This window comes from Macaca thibetana, chromosome 8, assembly GCF_024542745.1.
Source record: "Macaca thibetana thibetana isolate TM-01 chromosome 8, ASM2454274v1, whole genome shotgun sequence".
NCBI classification, from domain to species: Eukaryota; Metazoa; Chordata; class Mammalia; order Primates; family Cercopithecidae; genus Macaca; species Macaca thibetana.
Window position 1 is genome coordinate 52,670,987 of NC_065585.1, and position 18,762 is coordinate 52,689,748.

Consider the following 18,762-nt stretch of genomic DNA (forward strand, 5'->3'; position numbering starts at 1 on the left):
GAAAGATAGGGAAATGGCTGGCCAGAAGAGCAGTCAGGATACACACAACATTCATCAGTGAAGTGTCATCTTATATGGGTGTGGTTTGTGGTGCCCCAAAACAGTAATAACATCAAAAATCACTAATTAGCAGATATAATAATTACCATAGCAGATATAATAATAACAAAAATTTTGAAATATTATGATAATTACCAAAATGTGACAGAGATAGGAAGTGAGCACAGGCTGTTGGAAAAAATGGCATCGATAGACTTGTTCAACACAGGGTTGCCACAGAACTTCAATATGTAAAAAATGTAATAGCTGTGAAGTTCAATAAAGAGAAGTGCAATAAAACAAGGTGTGCCTGTAGTTGTTCCCCAGAGACTTCTTTCAAATGATCATAAGCCGAACTCCATTGGTCATTCATTTTTTTCTTATTGAGTCCTTTATAATAGCATTATCTCAAGAGTGAACTATTTAAAAACTTTGACATTTCATTTTAACTATAAAACCGTAGCTTAATGCTGCCATTAGTGTTCAATTCACTAACCAAAATCCTCTTGCAGAAACAACACAAAATTCTTGCAGAAATAATGTTGGCAAAACTTGCACCATAATAGCTTTTATAAGTATATATACCCTATGCACATATACACACGTATAAATGTACATACAAACTAGGATTTCAGTATTGAACAAGAACTATCACCTTAAGATTTTTAGACAAATTGGCACTAATTCCTTAAGAGTAAAAGTTTATCTAGATAGTGTATCTTTGAATCTTCTGTATATTATAATTGAAAGAATTTTAAAAGATAAAAGTGAAAAGGATTGCATAAGTCTGAAGTGAGTATGTTTTTTACATTGATGAAAACCGGAGACGGCACAGCAGCATTACCCATATCTCAATCCAACTGATATCACCATGAGGTAAATTCTTCCCTTTGAGGAACAAATGCAAGAAACCTCTAGCACAGTGACTCTTCATCCTGTTGCACATTAAAACCATCTGGGAAGCTTTTCAAAAAAATTCAGTGCCCAAGGCCTGCCCTAGACAAAATGTACCAGAATTTCTAGGATTGGTGCACAGGTATCAGTAGTTTTAATAGATCGGTGCAAGAGTAATTGTGTTTTTGCTATTACTTTTATGGCAAAAATTGCAATTACTCTTGCACCAACCTAATAAAAGCTCTCCCAGTTATTTGTAATACACACCTCCTTAGGAGTTTTCTCTCTGAGAACTTTGTATTTCCTTGGTATATGAGCTCCAGAGAGTGAGAAGTCAGGTACTGCAGAAGAGAGAAAACAGGGAAAGTTCCCAGAACAGCTGCAGCTACCATATGTAAATAATGACGTCCATACCCACATACACATGCTATAACAATAGATGGAAAACCAAATAAATGTGACTTGAAAATCAAGTTCCCTGTTTATAACCTTAGAAAGGGGAAAATTAATGACTTGCAAGAACTTTTTCATTAATACTGTGAGTGATACTATGAAACAAAATGATATAGTTCCTTTTAATCATAAATTATGCATTTATTAGCTTTCTAGTTTTTGTTTTTTTGGATATTTTATTACATCTGAAATGATGGTTCACTTAGGTCTTGGTGCCCTGGCATAAATCTCTCTAACCTTGAAAGTAACTCAAATGTGAATATCATTCTCTATGCCAATTTGGAGTTAAATGGAAGTTCCAATTTTTGATGTTCAAAACATCAAATTTATGAAGAAGATGCTGTTATCTTTTATTTAATCTCTACCAAAGACATCTTAAATGCTTATTCTTTAATTACCAAAAAAATTGATGTTTCATAAGTCATTTACCACATAATTTAAGTTCTTATACTCCCTAACTAAAATAATATGGTTATATAATTTCAAAAAAATACCTCTGATAATAATTTAATAATAACACAGGAGAAAACTTTTAACTATCATCTTACCTGTCAGTAAGAGTTTTAAGTATATTAAAAAGTATGTAATCTTTTCCCAAACACTAGGGTCTAAAATATCTGCTGACCGGGAGTGATGGCTCATACCTGCAATCCCCACATTTTGGGAGGCCAAGGTGGGAGGATCACTTGAGCTCAGAAGTTTGAGACCAGGCCTGAGCAACATACAGAGACCTCATCTCTACAAGAAATTTAAAAATTAGCCACGCACGGCAGTGCACACCTACTTGGGAGGCTGAGGTGGGATGATCACTGGAGCCTGGGAGATTGAGGCTGCAGTGAGCTATGTTCCCGGCACTGTACTCCAGCCTAGGCAACAGAACAAGATTTTGTCTCAAAATGAATAAATAAATAAATAACAAAATAAAATATCTGCTTATCAAATCATATGAATTTGATATATTACAAAATAAAATAATGAATCTTCAGAAATAAACTAAATTGCTTCCAGAACTGTCAAAGACCTAAAATTTCTTAGAGAAATACACAGGTATAAAGGCACTTACTATGTATCAGACACTGATGTATATCTTGCATTGATTCTCAGTGCCTGAAGAACTGGCAGAATACTTTTCTCCATTTTATTCAAGATTATCAATGACCTCTCTTCTTTGAAAATGGGTGGACTCCCATTTGCCTATATCTTACGTTACTCTGAAGCATTTGTACTATTAACCACACCATCCTTTTGAAACTTCTCCATTGTCTTCCATGAAACCTGATGTTCCTTTTATATCCCTGGCTTTATCTCCTTTGTGATTTCTTCCTCCTCAGGCCACTCCATAAATGAAGCCATTATCCAGGTTTTCACCTTTGATCCTCTTCTGTCCTCATATCTTTTAAGTTGCATATTATCTTAGCCACTCTTGTTATTTCTATCTTCTCTTACTTGCCAATATCTTAGACCCATTATTGCTCTCCATCCCATCTCTAATCTGCTACTCCTTCTTCATTTGCAATCTCACTGAACACTATCAACCCATCCACCAAGTTGCCCCCAACTCAAGTCTTAAAACTGAGTCCTTCTAAAATACTTACCATTCTCTGAGTCCACATCTAATTACTAATCCAGACTGATGAATTCAACATTGTTAGGCTACCTATAATCTATCGCCATCTCTCCAGTCTCACTCCCACGGCTATAGTTCCAGTCTTCATTTCTGGGAGTTGTTTGTGATATCCTTAAACCAATTGCCTTAACCCTCATCTTGCTCATTTCAATCTAGAATTCACAAAGATTTTAAAATGCAATGCTGAATTTGTTGTTTAGTGCTTAAAATCTTCCCCAGTGCATTCTCAACTCTTCCAGATAAGAGTCCAGAATTTTTGGCCTGGTGGATAGGCTCTTAATGATTTGTCCACCAATTTCTCCAATATGGTCTCTTCCTCCTACCACACCTCACCCCACTACCCCTGCCTTTCTCAGTATAACCTTAACCATGCTCTCTGCCTCTAAAGCCATTCTCTCGCTGGAATTTTCTTCTTGCTTCATCCTGACTTTTCCCCCACCCTTCTGGAAGACTTCTATTTATCCATCAAAATACCCCTCAAGGATTATCTTCTCTAGAAGCCTCCCTGGATTCATGATGACCCACAAATGCCTACCCTTTTCTGTGCCACGGCTCTTTTCCATTCACTAAGACATTATAACCTTTCCTTACCACTAAACTGTAAACTTCTGGAATGTGAGGCCATGTCTTATTGTCTATTCAGAGTTTAGCATTCCCAGTACTAAGGGGTTATTAATAAATGTTGATTGACTGGATCAATAATGTGCTAATGAATAAAAGTACCCAAGAAGAATAGTTACATTTTAATGCAAGTGTCTTAACCTGAGCCCCCTGGATGGACTTCAGGGAGAATCTATATGTGAGTCAACTGAATTTTACACGTGCATTTCCTGAGAAGAGAGCTCATCGCTTTCAGTATGTTTTCTTTTCTTTCCCCTTAATAGTTAAGAAATCCTTTGTGGAAGAAACCTTAAGGCATTCACAATGTGCCTCAATTTTAGACATGGGAACCCTGAACTGTCTTCCCAAAGTTCATTACAGGCATTTAATATATGGGGGAAAGTATTAATACATAAATGTTTCTGCTCCTAATCATCAAGCTAGCAGTTATCCAAAAGGAGTCAACCACCAAATATGGATAACATTTATTAGCTATATATTTAGATGTATTTATATGTGCCCAGCCAAACACATTTACAACAATTATTTATTTCCTGCTCTCAGCACATGTTAAGGTTATCATCACCTTTAATTAAAATAAAGACAGGCTCGGGATTGGATGAATGAGTTGACAAATCACATAGTTTGTGAGAAAGCATTGTGGCTTACACAGCTCTTTTCTAAGTTATAAAATGAATGAAGCAGTGAAACATCCAGTTTCTAATTTGGGTATCAAATAATCACAGATTTGAGCATTCAATTTCAATTTAACTAATAATTGCTGAGAACTGCTTGGTGCAAGGCATTGTATTAGGGGCTAGCATCGGAGAATCCATGATGTTAGAGGCATGGTAATAATTGGCACAGAACAGACCAGCTCAAGTGGCAAAGACCCAATAACTGTTTCTGAATGGCTCAATTATTTTTACCCAGAATAGCAGTTACTATATGAATACTCACATAAAATGAGTGTAGGTGTGTTTAAAATTTGAATTTGGAAAATTATATACTCAAATATTTTTTTTAATAAAAATTTAAAAATCTCTATGACATACAGAGAAGCCCTTAAATTTGTGATTGAATCTCCTTTACGTCCTGGGGTAAATCTTATGAACATGATCCTCTAGTCTTAACCAGTATTCTTAAACTTAAGTGAGAATCAGAATCATGGGGAATTCCTGGGCCAGCCTTCTGCCCCACCCCCCTGAGGTTATGGTTCAGACAGTGAGTGGTGGGACTATAAATCTGCATTTTAACTGAGTGCATTTCAAGTGATTCCAATGGAAGTGCAGAAATTGCACTTTAAGATGATCCCTGGAACATTGGGTACTAGCTTTGAATTACAGATACAACAGCCAGCAATAGAATTTTTTTTTTTTTTTTTTTTTGGAACAGTGTCTTGCTCTGTTGCCCAAAGTGCAGTGTTATCATAGCTCACTGCAGCCTTGAACTCCTGGGCTCAAGTGATCCTCCCTTCTCAGCCACCTGAGCAGCTGGACTATAGGCACATGACACCGTGCCCAGTGAAATTTTTATGTTTTATGTTTTATAAAGATGAGGTCTCACTATGTAGTCCAGACTGGTCTCAAACTCCTGGCCTCAAGTGATCCTCCCACTTCAGCCTCCCAAAACACTGGAATTACAGGCGTGAGTCACCATGCCCAGCCAAAAATACATTTTAAATGTCTCCTACACAAACGTATGTCCCAGGAGGCAGTCATGGCCCTGATTGCCATCCACCCTCATTCATATCCAGTCCTCTGGGTAGAAGGGAGCCAGATCATGATGCAACTTGGATCCTAGATTACCTCCAACAGAGGAAGTGTTAGGACTAATTTCCCTTATCTTACCACTATTTACTGAAAAGTTAGTTAAATTATGCTTTAAAGAGCTAGTCTTGGCTTCTGACCAAATATGAATTGGCAATTTTGGAATGTTCATATACTTTAAAACATTACATAATACTGCCTATACATTTAATGCTAAATTAATTACTTTGGATGAATAGCTTCAGTCTGTTTTAAAATATATTGCATTATTCTGCTCATACAGCCACAGGAAATAACCTTACCTGGACCCCCAAGCCACCAAGGCTGAGAGAGAGATGCATTAAGTAGTTATAATGCTGTGGTCTTTCCCTTGCAGAACAGTTATATATCAGCATTTGTTAGTGCCTGATTGTTCCTGGCCTAAGCAATTGGAAGCCTGTGCTCTTTCATTTCTTGTCCTTCTGATTGCAATATGAAACTCCTTTTCCTTACCTGAGATTCGTAAGGTAGCCCTTCCTATATCCATTTATGCCTAGGTACGTCAAGGTCACTCTGAAGACTCAAACTCAAATGTCAGTGCTAACATAAGACTTGCAGTGGGGGTGGAGGTGTTCTATTTTCTGCCCCCCTAAGTTCACTAAGTCTGAATTGCAAAATTCTTTTTCTTCTTTCCCTCTGAGTTCTGATGAGGTTTGCAACTCTTGACTTCATTACACAAACAGTTTTATTTTTTTTAATGGAGCTGCTGTTAAGGCAAATGGGCCTGGGGATTGATGAAGAAGAAACAAACTTGACTGCCTGCTTCATCAGAGCACATCTATTTTTCTCAAAGCATCATGCTGCAGGATTCTGTTTTCTCTCATCTTTAGACCAAGAAATTCTAATGGAGTTTATAATAACCAGGGAATTATGACTTTGGCTTCTCAAAAGGATATTTAAAAGCACTCCAGATTCTTCCCCTTTGGAGCATTTAATCTTTCAACTATTCTAATCTCCTCTGTGTTGGGTTCCTCACCATACTGGCCTTCTTTCAGTTCCTGGAACACACCAAATTGGTCCTACCCCAGGGCCTTTGATAGGCTGCTCCTACTGCTGAGAAGATTGTGTCATACCCTGTGTGGTCAGCTCGACCACCTTCAAAAGATGACCTTGAAGACTCTGCTTAACGTTGGCTCTAGAAAAAGGATTTCCTTTCCTATGCAGTTTAAAACAGCTTTCCCTAGTTTTTTGTTTTTTTTTTTTTTTTTTTTTAATTTTCCTTTTTTTAATTTGTGTACATCTATGGATTACAAGTGTAATTTTGTTACATGCACAGATTGTGTGGTGGTGAAGTCAGGGCTTTTAGGGTATCCATCACCCAAATAACATACATTGTACCAATTAAATGATTTCTCATCATCCCCACACCCTACTCCTCACTCTTTCGAGTCTCCACTGATTATTATTTCATACTCTGTGTTCATGTATATGCATTATTTAACTCCTACTTGTAAGTGAGAACATGCCATATTTGAGGTTCTGTTTCTGAGTTATTTTGCTTAAGATAATGGCCTCCAATTCCATTCATGTTGCTATGAAAAACATTATTTCATTGTTATGTATGGCTGAATAGTACCCCATTGTGTATATGTACCACATTTTCTTTATCCAATCAGCCACTGATGGGCACTTCGGTTGATTTCATATCTTGCTATTGTGAATAGTGCTACTATAGACATATAGGCACAGGCATCTGTGATTTCAAACAGAAGCTTTTGCTTTTTGCTTCATGACAATTATAATACCAGCTAAAATGTATTTTGTTTTTACTACATACCAGACCACGTTCCAAGTTTGTTGGAGAGATCAGTTTATTTAATTCTCATTATAACCATATGAGTATACACACCTTTATTATCTCTATGATGAAAATGAAGAAACTGAGGCATGAAAAGTTTTAATAATTTGTCCACAAACAGCATATAAATTTCAGAGCTAGGATTTGAACCCACAAAATCTGATTCCAGAAATGGCACTCTTTAAATAACACTGTGCTGCCTTGCAATTAGCAATTATATACATATGTATTTATTTACATATTTATTGTCTGTGTCTCCCTCCCAAGTGGAAGCACCCTGAGGTGAGAAACCACACTGATTCTGTTCATTACTATCTACCTAGGACCCAGAATAGAACGCAGTGCAGATAATAGGCACTGAATAAAAGAAGACAGCAAGGAAGGAAAGAAGTAGAGAAGGGAAAGGAATGGATGAGAAAGACAACTAAGTCAATACTGAATGGGCTGATACATGATCAAAGGGATGCTATAGTTTCAGTGGTGCTTACTCGGACTTCATCTCAGACCTTAATGATGATGTTCATGGTGGAAAACCCAAGCCTCATTTTCTAAGTGTAAACTTGAGTTCATGCCCCAAACTGTAGATCACACTGCTTGAATGTAATTATGTTACTTCACCATAAGCACTCTTACGTTCTGTAATGTTCAGTAAAAAAGTACTGACTGTTCACGCCTGTAATCCCTGCACTTTAGGAAGCCAAGGTGGGTGGATCACGAGGTCAGGTGATCAAGACCATCCTGGCCAACGCGGTGAAACCTGGTCTCTGCTAAAAATACAAAAAACTAGCCAGGCGCGGTGGTGGACACCTGTAGCCCCAGCTATTCAGGAGGCTGAGGCAGGAGAATGGTGTGAACCCGGGAGGTGGAGCTTGCAGTGAGCCGAGATCCCGCCACTGCCCTCCAGCCTGGGCGACAGAGTGAGACTCCGCCTCAAAAAAAAAAAAAAAAAAAAAAGTACTGACCGTAACTGAAGTGTATCTAGGATATGGGCACATGCTCATATTTTAGCAGCAAACACAAATCCCAGTGCCTACTTATTGTGGACTATATGTCAGCAGTATGTTCCAGGCAACAGAGAGACTTTGTTCAAAAAATTGCTTCTGCAGAGAAAATGTAGTGAGTTGCCTGTACAAACTAATGTTAGGCATGTCTTACAAATTGGTGCAGCGTGGGTGGACAATATTGAGGCTGGGATACTTGGCCACACTCTTGACAGGCAAATCAATGTCAAACAAGTTGGTTTGATTTCAAGGTGACAGAATGACTAACAGAAAACTGGCTCCCATGAGGTCAGGGCTTACTGTGGTATACACAATGTCTTCTTTTTTAATTAAATAGAGTTTTGGGGAGTTAGATGGGGGAAGAGAGAAAGGATGGCAGATGAGTGAAAAGGGACCTAAAGGTACAAGAGAAACTGGGCTTTGAATAACGACTGACCCGCAGTGTGTTCTCTAATGCTGTTTGGGAAACGATGCTTTCAGGGAGCACAGATCTTGCTCCTGCTTGCACAGCAGACATTTGCGGGTGCATGCTTGCAGGAACATGAATTATACTCCTCTGAGTCTGATTTGTAACTACACCTGTACACTCTTAGAAATGCTAATAGACAAATATAAATTTAGGTACAAAGGAAAATCTAATAAGAAGAGCATTTGAATGAGTAAGAAATGTCTAATTTTTTGCAGTCATTAGGACTGGAGGAACATGCTTATAGTAATTAGGTAAGATTGATTTCGAGGCCGAACACCACCCACAATTTGTGTAGTCTGGGGGTCAGGCGGGCAGCTGCAGAAACCGCTTGGCTAATTATGAGAATTCACTGTTCGTTAATAGAATCTCTCTCCACAAACAGCAGCTGTGTGTTTGCTCACGCAAATTATTAATTCTGGCCTCGCCTCAGCTGCAAGTTTCTGCTGTGCAGAAAGGAATCCTCGGATAGTAGTGTCAGTTATCACCCAAGTGATACTGAGGAAGGAAAAAAAATATGAAATTAAAGAAAATATCTTCTAATCACAGGTGTATAAAGATTTTGCATCTACCTCCCTTTTCTGCCTTTCACTCCTAAACAATTGAATGCCAATTTTGGAACTCATTAATCTGTAGGCAACCTAGCGAGATCTAATTTATACCTGTCAGGAGCAATGGGCAGCAGCTAATAGGAAAGTAATTGCAATATAAGTCTGCTTTCCCACTTGATAGTATGCAAGATTTTAATGACAGCCCTTCTCCACTGGAATATCTGACTGGCCAACAGATACATTCTCTCTTTTGCAGAGAGTCACACTGTGAACAAAAGAGATGTCTCCTTGGGTTTTATTATATACTGCAAATAAACTGATAACGACATAGTAGATGGAACACGGATGTGAACCTATTTATTCTCTGGAAGAAATGAAAGCAATACTCCTGCAACATATAAACTGTGAACTAGTATTCTCACACTTTTATTTTGTTAAAAAAAAGTATCTGACTGGAATCTAATACCTACATAATATATTATCTCCTGTTTCAAATTGAATTGAATATCTATATTCAATAACGACATAGTTTGCAATGTCTGGGTGCTTAAGGAGACTTAGGATTCCCATATTTCATTGGAGTGTTTAGGAACAAAGAGCAGTATATACTACATAAAAAAGAATATCAAAAATATCTGCTTATACCCTTTTTCTTCCTCCTGGGACTGTCTCAAACTGGATTTTTTTTTAGAACAAATTAGGAACATCAAAGGTTACCTAAGGTTATGGACTATGTTTGATAAGCAATTTTTCGCACATGACTTCTTGTTTCTTCGTTCATTGTCCTAATGGGTGATCTTCTGGTGATCCCTTGGTTCAGACAGGACCTAAAAAGAACTTGACTTCTGGAGCATAAAACCTAAGTTCAAATTTCTGGCTTTACATGTCTTCCCTGTACAGCTTTGAACAAATCCATTAACCTCTCTAAAATGTACTCCCTTTACATATAAAGGGAACAACTGTGGTTGTGACAGAACCAAATAAAAGCATGTACAGGAAAGCAATTTGGAAGAAGACATACAAACCTTAGTTGTTACTATTTTGTAACAACTGAAAGTACTTATGGAGAGAGCATCCATTAAAATGCAAATTTCTTGAGGGAACAAAGAGAGAAAATGGCTTACTACTGTACACCACACGTATGCTGCTGTCATTCTTGTTTTCAAACCAAATTCAACCAGTCTTTTAGGGTATTTGATTTGAGCTTAAAATCTGTCCTAGGCATTGTAGAAAATACAAAGTAAATAAAGCATAATCCCTGCCTTCAAGTAGCTTATCATGGAAACAAAGTCAGCGCTGATACTGTTTATTTATTCAATAAACATTAGAGGCCCCACACTGTGACAGGCATGGTTCTAGACAATGGTTAAGAAAACAGTGTATACATGGGGGTGAGACAAAAAGGCAGAAAACATGAGTCCTAGATCCCACTCTGCATAAATTAACCATGACCTATGAAAAGTCACTTCACTCTTCCAAACCTTAGTTTCTTTAATTGTAAAAAGGAACACTGGGATGGGTTTTTTCAAAGATCTTTTCCAAGTCTTACATTCTATGGTTTTATAATTTTTTAATCTAAAAAATGAGGAGTTCAAAATGATTATTATGCTTAATCCTTGACTTTAGTGAATAAAGATGTAGATAACAGAATTAAATAAAAAATTCAAAGGAAAGGTCATTAAAATATAGAACAATGAATTGTTAATAAAGGGTATTAAAATGACCTATTTGTTATGCCTTCACAGTGGAAAATTAGAAATTACTCAGAAAACTTACGCCCTGTTCATAATCGAAAAACATAATTCAGGTCAAACATTGATTTGGACAAATCACTTATACATTCTGAGACTTATTATTCTAAATTACAAAAAAAAAAAAAAAATGAAGCTCAATCCTTGCCCTATCCATTTCATAGAGTTTTTATGAAGATCAAATATGTGAGAACTATTTTTTAAAGTAATACTTTATAGTTTAATTATTATATTCTTGAGTTGTCTAAATTGCTTGATTATACTAAGAAAAACTGTAAGAAAAAATAGAAAAAATCTATAAGAATCGCCAAGTCTCTACTTTACCGTGTTCTGTTTAATTGGTTATTGCTCAGGAGGCAGAGAAACCAGGGCAGGGTACCTAATTTTATTCACTTATTAAATATTCAATGTATTAGAATCAACAAACCTCCCTGCACTGTTGTTCCTTTGCCTGTAAAAGAGGATGAACATACCTTCTTGAAAATGTGTAAGATGGTGGTCTATAAAGAAGAATCTAGTAGGAAGCCAGATCCCGCCAGGGGAAGATGTGACATTGTAAGACATGTGCTGTGAAGTGGTTCAGGTTATAGCAAATGCCATTTTGCTGGCTTAAGAAGCTTGATGTTCCTTGTTTTGCTTGCTATTATCCCTTATTCCAGGGTTTTGTAATGGACATTCACACTTAAATGAACTAAAAGCAGAAAAAAAAAAAAAAAATCAAGCACTCCCTCTATTACATAGTTGCCTTTGTGGCAGAAAACATGGCATTACTAAGTAACCAGACTTCGGGAAAATATTAGAACTGGTTCTGTGATGTGATGCAAAAACTTATGGAAGGGTGTCTTGTCTTTAAAATCCCCTTCTACCATGTTCCTAACTTCATACCCCTACCAGCTCACATGTTGGTCCACTTTAGTGGAATTCAAACTAAGACAACACTTTAGCCCAGATTTCACATCTTCATTCCTGTTCTACACATATTTGGGTTTAGAAAATGTTCCAGATATCTATTGCTGCATAACAGACCATGCCAAAACCTAGTGGCTTAACACAGCAGCAAGGTCTTATGATGTCTTTGCCCAACTAAGAGAGACCAATCTTCACAGTCAATTAGTTGCAGTTTGTTCAAGTGTGATGTTCATCACAAAATCCTGGCATTAAGAGTAATAGAAAAGCAAATCAAGGAATATTAGACATTAAGCTGCAAGATGGCATTTGCTATTAACTGAACAGTTTTTTTTTTTTTTTTTGGAAATGTATGCTTATGAGTCTCTTACTTGGGCAGAGCTCAGCAGGGAAGGTTCATCTCCATTTGATGTGCCATCATCTGGGGCAGCTTGACTGAGGCTAGAGGATGTACTTCCAAGATGGTTCACTTACATGATTGGTGAGTTAGTACTGGCTGTTGTCTGTCTTCCCTTCCTCACAGACTGATATCTAGGTTACAAGAGCTAGTTTCCCAAGAGACAGAAATTGGAAGCTGCCAATTTCTTAAAACCTGAGCACAGTGTCAATTCTATTGTATTTTATTAGTCAAGCAACCATGGAGCCCAAATTCAAGGGGAGGACACAATGCAAAAGCTTTAGAGAATTTGGGGGTCATGTTTTAAAATTGTCACAGCAAATATCTCAATCATGGTCCGGTATAGGAAACAGATCCCATTCTAGATATGTTAAGCAGAATGTACTTAATATAGGCACATGCTCATGAGATTACAGGACAATTGGAGAAGCAAGTTCTAGGTTGGTCCTTCTCAAATGACATCCAGAACAATTCTGGTGACTTACTAGGGCATCTCTTCCCTTTGAGGCTGCTTCTAGGACTCTGATGAACAAAAGATACTAATGTTGGGGGGTACAGTTGCCTCTTACACTCAAAACAACAGGAAAATGAGCACCTTCCTTTTCAATTAGAAAGTCAGATCAAGAAGATGTGACTGCTGCTACTGCTTCTCATCACCCCAGAAGATGGAGAGTGGAATGTTGTGCAGAAACACCTCCAGTATTCTTCATCTTGTTATTTGTTTGTTAAAACACAGATTTTTGAACCCTCCCAGCAATTGCTGGACAATTTCTGATTTAGTAGGTTGGGAGTGGGGTCAAGAATTTGTACTTCTAAGATGTTGCCAGGTGATGGTTTATAGATGGTCCAAGGACCACACTTGGATAACCTCTAGCCTAGAGATAAGGGAAGGGGACCTCCCCTCAAATTTACCTTCCAAATATCCCATTGAGTGTAATAAGTAGAAACTGACTTGCAGCCAGGGCCATGGTTGTGAGGCAGCATAATAAATGTAGTTTTTAACTTTCCAACCTCTCCAATTAGAATAAGATTATAATGGGTGGGTGGGGGGGGGCAAATTCAGATATTTAATACTCAGAACTACCACATAAACCATCCATACATTATTATGAGTCAATTTTCTGAAATTCAGAATGGGTTAACAGTCACCACAATCAAAATCTACCACACAAAGTGAAATTATTGTAAAACTACTGAAGTCATCATTGTGAGCATGAGCTATCACTATTTTCTATGTGTGCACAATGAAAATTAAGTTTACAATGAAGTTGTTCATGTCCTGGAGTCCAAAAACATTCCAATATACACATATATTTTATATGTGGAAAGTTTTCATGACACCCAGAGGAAAATTTTTATATCACTCTATGTTAAACTAAGTTGCCATTTTCTCAGGGTGAAAAAGAAAAATGACTTTATTGTTTGTGAATTCGCTTTTCAAATAATGAGATTTTGACACACAGGTGTTTCTGTCAGTTTCTTTTTTTTCCCCATGCCTTTCCTCTTTAGCAGAGCAGTTCCAGTGCCCGTGGATATGACCTTCTTATACTCATTCCACATTTTAAACAGAAAAGTGGAGGTGGGGAAATTTGTATTCAGTGTTCATTTGAAGAAGGTGCAGATGAATTTTATGCTGTTTGCCAAGTTAGTCTTCATTTGATTAAATAACATGTTTGCATTGAAGAGAAGAAGCTGGAGGTCTAAGGAGGAGGACAGCCCACCAGTCGATGATGAGCAGGCACATCTGCTGCACTGAGCATCCCATGGGTGGTGGTGAGTTGTGTGATGATTACTTCACAGGTGCAACAACCTCATTATTCAGGTACGTCAGGAAGTGCTAAGACAATTCCCAGCAGAGCTAAAAGTGGAACTCAAGCAATAGTAACTCAGCTGGGTACATCAAATTACATGGGGGTGTTTCTGTGCTTTAGGCTGACCAATATCTGAAGCCTGTATACTATATACTACTTTTCCTCCTCATAAAAAAAAACTCTTTGCTATTTATTTTTTTTTGACAGGCAAAGCTGAAAGAGTGTCTCATTTAGGAGTACTTGACTTCCATTTAATTAAGCAGATATGCATCCACAGCATGAAAATTCAACGAACTAATTCATAATTCAATCCTGATTTCTACATTTGTATCTCTAGCACCACTAGGCAATAATCAATATTTTTAAATGGTCACATAAATTACAGCACCAATAAGAGCCTTTCTGGAAAAAAAAAAAAAAAAAAATCCCATGGCATCATCTGAATAGTGATTGCTAAAATCACTTTCTGCAAAAATGGCTTGTAGTAGCCTTGCCTTTGCTGCAAGAAATTTCCCAAGCAGATCTGCTAAGTCATTGCAGCATTTCTTACATCAATTTCAATAACAAACATTTTAGTTACTACTAATACAAAATCTAGCAATGAGTCAAAAGTTGTGATAAAATAAAGAGAAGAAAGGGAGATGAATAGGGAATTATTTTGAAAAGTGATAAAAATGTAGGTAAATTAAAAAGATTTGTGAGGGCAGAGGTGTCTCTTTCAGAATAAAACAGGTCAGAGTTCTCTTTCTGCTGAACTTTACAGCATCAATTCATGCCTGATTCATTTGGAAATCAATCATTAGAGCACTATTAAACTATTCATTGTCAGTGCCACTGATTTGGCACTTAGTATGTACTGTCTAGTGTAGTTACTTGCATATAGTCTGCAAATTTGCTAAATAGTAACATGTATATTTTAATTCATAAAAAAAGTAAAAATAAGACAAGTTATTCTACGTAGCTTTACAATGATTCTGTTACTGCACTACAATTAACAAAAGTGTTTTATGTTTGAATAAGGTTAATTTTTACCCTGAAAAATTATCAAAGGCTCAGATGGGTGGCATAGAATACAAGGAATGAGAAAATAAGATAGAAACAGAAAATGAAAACGTAGGCTAATAGCAGCAGAAACGTCTTCCTGCGGCCTTGATTAACACAGCAAATGAGACATAGTGGGGTTTACATACTTTCAGTTTTAATTTTTGTTTTTTAATCTACTTTCATCAAGGTGCAGAAGAAAATGAGTTTTTGTGCTAATGGGCTAATGCTAAGGTTTCTTTTTAACATCAAAGTTATATATTTTTTAAAGTCACAGAGTTTTATTTAAGCAACAATATTGAGATAATATAGGTAGAAAAACATCATGGTCAATCAAAATTATGTTCACTGTAATTTGTAGTTGCGGGGAGAACTATTTATTTTATTGACTTTTGGGTGTGGTTTTTGATCACTCTTAGAAGTAACGACTGGTGAGATGATAAAAGCACTACACTGTGAGAATCTAGAGCTAGGCCCCAAAAAGGCAGACACAGATTAAGTTGAATGGGAATTCAGGCAATTGTGTCCGACGAGTTAAGAAAGTCTTTAGAAGGGTGTAGCAAATCACTCATTCATTCATTATCTCAATACATATTTACTGAATGTCTATTATGTGCTAAGTTTTTGCTCCTCTGTAGTTTATAGTCTAGGTAAGGTGGGAGAGGAGGAAAGACAAAGGGTCTTATAACCATGCAGGAGAATAGGTGAACAAGTGTCTTAGTTCATTTTTGTGTTACTATAAAGGAATATCTGAGGCTGGGTAATTTATAAAGAAAATATATTTATTTCGTTCATAGTTCTTTAGGGTGTACAAGAAGCATGGTGCCAGCATCTGCTTCTGGTGAGGGTGCCAGGCTGCTTTCACTCATGGAAGAAGGTGAAGGGGAGTAGGCAAGCACTTGGAAAGAGAGAATGCAAGAGAGAGGGGAGGAGGTGCCAGGTTCTTTTTTTTTTTTTTTTTTTTTGAGTCTCGCTCTGTCGCCCAGGCTGGAGTGCAGTGGCAGGATCTCGGCTCACTGCAAGCTCCGCCTCCCGGGTTCACACCACTCTCCTGCCTCAGCCTCCCGAGTAGATGGGACTACAGGTGCCCGCCACCATGCCCGGCTAATTTTTTGTATTTTTAGTAGAGACGGGGTTCCACCGTGTTAGCCAGGATGGTCTTGATCTCCTGACCTCGTGATCAGCCCGCCTCGGCCTCCCAAAGTGCTGGGATTACAGGCATGAGCCACCATGCCCCGCGGTTCCAGGTTCTTAATAATAACCAGCTTTCAAAGGAACTAACAGTGAGAGCTCCCCTGGAATCCCCCGCATGGCATTAATCTATTTATGAGGGACCCTCATCCACGACTCAAACACCTCCCATTGGACCCCACCCTCCAACACTGGGGATCAAATTTCAACATGAGGCTTGAGGAACAAACATCCAAACTAAAGCAACAAGTTAATTTCAGAAGGTAATAATCCCTCTTAGAAAACAAAACAAAGCAAAACAAAACAAAAAAGGTGATACAATGTGTCTTGCAGGGTAGAAATTTTAGACATTGACAGTTGAATAAAGCAAGGAATCAGGAAGATGGGTGACAGGACCGAAAGCAGAGAGCCTAGAAATGGGATATAGCATAAATAAGCAATGTTTGATGGGTGCTTGGCACGTGAGGGACAGTCAGAAATAAGATTACAAATGCAGGCTTAGCATCAAGTGTGAAGTGCCTTCAATGTCAAAGTGATGAGTTTATATTTCACTCAGTAAGAGTTTAGAGAAAATGGTTGACCAAAGAGCTATATGCTTCAAAGCAAGTGATCTGGAAGCCAGCTGAGGAAGGATTGACTGGGAAGATACTATAGGGAGGGAGACCTAGTAGGCCTTTACTGGAGAAAGCCAGGCAGAAGACAAAATAGTTTAAATCAGTGTAGGCCCTAGAAAGGAATGAGAAAAATGGAATTGGCTAGGAATTAGATATGGGATCTGAGAGGAAAGACTTAATGATGATCTTACCATTTTAGTATTGGGCAACAGAGAGATGTTAACAGTGTCATTCTGAAAAGCAAGGCAAGAGGAACTGATTTTTCAGAGAAAGTGGTAGATTTCTTGTTTTAGGTACCTGCAGCTAGCCAGATATTCAGCAGATGCTGAAAATGCAGGACTATATCTTCAAAGTTATCCCCAGTGTATAGTACGGCATCACGAGCCTAACAAAATATAGATGAATAAATGATGAACAAATAAAAGTACCTAATTATCTTCAGAATTCTGTGAGCAAGGCAGGGCTGATAATTAGTGACTGGTCTGGTTATGTTGGTTGTTTTCAGCTGTGTCCATTCTGTTTGGTCAGAACCCATACTACATTGGTTATGAAATATTTTTAACACTATCCCTGGATATAGTGTTATAAATCCCAGTTTGGCAAATAAGAAAGCGATCTTTGAAAAGTTTGGGAGTTTTGCAATGCATAAGCCAGTAAAGCTAGGGGTGGGCTTTGTGTTTTTGCTTTTCTGTAAAGGAATACCTAAGGCTGGGTGATTTATAAAGGAAAGAGATTTATTTGGTTCACAGTTCTGCACATTGTACAACAAGCATGTAACCGACATCTGCTTCTGGTGATGGCTACAAGCTGCTTCCACTCATGGCAGAAGGGGAAAGGAAACAGGAAAGATCATGTGGTGAGAAAGTAGGAAAAGAGAGAGAAGAGAGTGCCAGACTCTCACTGATAGCCATATCTCCTGAGAACTAAGAGCAAGCATTCACACAATCCCAGAAAAATGGCACTAAGTCATTCTTGAGAGATCCACATTTGTAACCCAAACACCCCCTGCTAGCCTCGCCTCCAACATTGAGGATCAAATTTCAACATGAGCTTTGATGAGGTAAAACATCCTAACTATATCACACTTCATATTCTCTTCTCTTCTCAGGTTTTCTTCTATTCTTTTTTTTCTTTTCTTTTCTTTCTTTTCTTTTTTGAGATGGAGTCTTACTCTGTTGCCTAGGCTGGAGTGCAATGGCACGATATCACCTCACTGCAACCTCGGCCTCTGGGTTCAAGCGATTCTCCTGCCTCAGCCTCCCAAGTAGCTGGGACTACAGGCACCCACCACCATGTCAGGCTAATTTTTGTATTTTTTGTAGAGACAGGGTTTCACCATGTTGGCCAGACTGGTCTTGAACTCCTGACCTCGAGTGATCTGCCTGCCTCAGCTTCCCAGAATGCTGGGATTACAGGTGCCCAACCTCTTCTCAGGTTTTCTGACTCCTCCACTTCTTGTCTTTCATCAGCCGTTCCTCACATTTTCTCATAGTGTTCAACAAGATGGCTAGGAAGCAATGAAGGTATAGCTGAGGCTGCACTTTGTTGAGAATGCTTTTCTTACAACAAAACTAGGTCTGTCCTGCTTAACATATACACACCTTATTTGTATTAAGCTCTGTTCATTTAAATTTCCTAGTAAGATTGGAAATCACGGGACAGCTTTAAGTTTCTCAAAACAGCAGAATATTCTGCAGTTCTTTGTTTTATTAAAATGACTGAACAGGGTAAACAATACTCTTCTAGCTAAACTGACTGCAATACACAGTGTATAAATATTTCAGATTGAGGAAGATCAACTCCCACTGCAAGAA